The following is a 3,415-nucleotide window of genomic DNA, read 5'->3' as shown; positions in this document are numbered from 1 at the left end:
GTGTTTCTGTCTTTCTCTCTCAGGAATGAGAGAAACATGTTAATGCTAATTGAGAGGTCTTAAGAAATCATTTCCTTGTTGTAAAAATCAGCAGGGTACCTATTACCTCTGTGGCCAGTTTTGTCAATAAAATGTATAAGATCATACCAAAAGATAGACTCAATTTTTGAGAAACTGACAAAGAATATGATAGATACAAAGCTACAGTAAAAACACAGAGAACATTCTCTATAAACATTAAGGCAAGATATGAGAGAAAGGATCTTAGATAAATCATTTCACAAATAGAGTCAATTGCTTTGCTTCAATTCCCCTGAAAGGAAAAACGATTATGCTTTTTTAGCTGTCAGAACAAAAGTCTAGAGTAATTCATAAGGCATTATATTAACACATATAAAGCAAAATGAAAAACAGCTTCACAGCATGACCTTACACTTGAACAAAACCTGGAGCAAGTGTATCACAGACCAAATTAATACCCAGTTTACCAGGCAAATAAATTCCACACAGTGAGTCACCCACTGACTCTTTTGCTCCTCCTACAAGGAAGCAATGATTATTTGAAAGAGACTTGAGATAGTCTGCAACAGAATTCACACAAAAATGCAAGGCAGTATCATGGCTTATTTTAAAGGGGGGAAAAAAAGAAAAGAAAAAAATCCTTTTAAAAGTAAGTAAATTCAACACCAGAGAAGTGGGAGGACTGGCCTAGTGCCATGGTTATGAGAGAAGATCCTCCCATTTATTTTTACCTGCATATGCTTTAAGTAGAGGATATGGAATAATATCATACACAAAGAGGAAGGATATTTACTAGAGAGGAGACAGTCTGCTATACCTCTTCAAACGCAGATATTTAAAAGTTTACTTTCACATGGGTTTTCACTTTTTGACCTGCTCTTGACCTGGGTACTACTTGCAGACCAGTGAGTTTAAGAAGGCCTGGGATCTATTAAAAGAGTGGTAGCTTGACTTTTACAGAGCAGCACGCTGATGGCTTAAAGTAAATGTTATGGTTTGTCACAGGAACCAATTTGGTTACCGTTTGTTCTTCCTGCTCCTGCCTGCTGATATTTTCGCAAGTGTTTTTCATTCTTTAAATTCTATAAAGAAATCTGTATGCTGTTATTTTAAACTTCTGCATCTCTCTCTCTCTCTCTCTCTCTCTCTCTCTCTCTCTCTCTCTCTCTCTCTTTCTCTCTCTCTCTCTCTCTGTAGCTAGAATTATTTAAACATTCGGCAGTGCACCCAAAGTTGCACTAAGATAATATTTTGTCTCAATGTGTGTGAGGAGGGGGGGAAGAGAGACAGAGAGAGAGAGAGAGAGGGAGAGAGAGAGAGAGAGAGATAGGAGGGAGGGAGAGAGAGAGTCATGATCTGGCTTGACTGGATTCCAAAACATAATATGATCCTCCTTGTCAGCAATCAGTGATGTAAAAATTAAATCAGAGCTACAAAGAGATTCTGAACCAAAAATTGTTTCTCATTTACACGTAACATTGTAATGAAGACCAATATAGATACTATTGCAAATTTCTTATTAGTGCCATCAACCTAATTATACGGACAAAAACCATTTTTTCCCTAATCCTTTCCCAAAAACTGATAACCTGATTGCTTCAATCACATAAGCTCAAATGGAAAGTTGTCACTGATACATTAACAAGATTGGCATGGAAGAGAAATGAGCAAAAATTAGAGAATTTTCAGAATAGGCTTGACTTGGCCAAAGACCATAAGCTGGAGTTTGACATAAATGTAGAGAGAGATTAAACCAAGCACTGGCGTGAAGCTCTTTTTTCCCTTTATAGTATTAGGTTCAAAGAGTCTATGTATTATATAAATCCTCTGACTTAGGCCTCTTTAGATGTATCATTTGTAATTGCCTCAACAACAACAAAAAAAGTGTGTATACTAGCAGTAAATTAAAATCAACTACTAAGCGTCTGCACACAAAATGAGCCCCAAACACAAAAATTAAAACTGTCAGGAACTTCACATGTTACTCACATTCCATTATTTTATTTGATCAGGCTAGACCTGTGATTTGACAAATATAGGGAAGTCCCTATGAGGAAACTTAGTCTACCATCAACAACTCTTGTACAATTTGTAACCTTAGTAAGTAGCATTGAAAGGCTGCATGACTTCTCAAGGTCACAAGGTCCTAATGATCATAACATCATAGCTTTTAGAACTAGAACTTATCTTAGAAGCTGATGAATTCAATTCCTTCATTTACAGATGCAGAAACAAAAGTAGAGAGAGATAAGTTGACTTGCTCAGGGTTATGTAACCACAAAGTATAAGGGCAGGATTTCAACCCAAATCTTCCTCATTCAAAGACTAGCCCACAATATCCATGTTCTATGGCACACTGGCTCTCAATCTGCTTCCTAAAATATAAAATTCATTATGAATGCATTTGAACGTATTTTTAACAATGCAGAGAATGTTTTGTCTCTGTCTTTGTATCATCACTACCTAGCACAGAGCCTAGCACTTGGTCAATCCTTGGTAAATACTTATTGACATTGATTTTACTCAAAATGTTCAGAGACCTTCCTGTTGTCAAATTCTGTCTAAATTTTGTAGCAAAATAGCAGGATAAACTATCAATAAATATAGGGTACATTTTAGAAATTAGATTGAAAAATAGAGAAATTTGTTTAAAGTGTTTCTAGTTTAAAGGCCAAAGAACATGTGCATGAGTGTATATGAGTGATTGTGTGTGTGTAAGTGTATGTGTGTGATTCCTCAAAGGGTTTGGAAGGCTTAAATCTATTGATTAGGAACACAACTTAAAAACAAGATCCAAACGTTATCTGAATAAGTACTGATTAATTGAGATTTTGAATCTTTTGATAATTAATAAGTACATCATCATTATAAGAAAAGGACAATATTTTTTCCTTTTTCAAATGCTGTATTAACTTCTGATTTACATCATTCATTTCCACCAGATTTTGAGTTACAAATTTTCTCCCTGTTTTTCCCCTACCCACCGCCCCAAAATAGCAGTCCCACAGGATATCCCCTCCTCCAATCTGCTCTCTCCCATATTTTCTCCCATACCCCTTTCGACTTTTCCAGTCGACCTCTATGCAAAAATATGGAATGCTTCACGAATTTGCATGTCATCCTTGCGCAGGAGCCATGCTAATCTTCTCTGTATCGTTCCAATTGTAATATATGTGCTGCCGAAGCGAGCACAAGGACAATACTTTAAAAATAATGACGAATTTGGAAATATTATATTTCCTTTCAAATAAGAAATATATTTTAACTAGAAGCCATGTGATTTGTGTGTATATCTTTATATAAAGTGATAAAAATTATCTGCCCTCTTGACTAGAATCTGAATGACAGATAATGTGTATATATATATATATTTGAATATTTATATTAGTGCAAA

The 3,415-nt window shown here is 35.5% G+C and overlaps 1 non-coding gene across 1 annotated transcript; it reads right to left on the bottom strand.

Moving 5' to 3' along the window:
* Nucleotides 1-3,106: 3,106 nt before the first annotated feature.
* On the bottom strand, nt 3,107-3,213 carry LOC138171267 (U6 spliceosomal RNA). Its single transcript, XR_011170847.1, has one exon. It is a non-coding gene; the product is annotated as a U6 spliceosomal RNA (small nuclear RNA).
* Between the last annotated feature and the right edge of the window lie 202 nt (nt 3,214-3,415).

This window comes from Petaurus breviceps, unplaced genomic scaffold (assembly GCF_028583685.1).
Source record: "Petaurus breviceps papuanus isolate PSGF00001 unplaced genomic scaffold, PetGlider_PUasm1.0 126, whole genome shotgun sequence".
Classification (NCBI taxonomy): domain Eukaryota; kingdom Metazoa; phylum Chordata; class Mammalia; order Diprotodontia; family Petauridae; genus Petaurus; species Petaurus breviceps.
The sequence above is the reverse complement of the archived record's forward strand: the minus strand, read 5'-3'. Positions and strand labels throughout refer to the sequence as shown.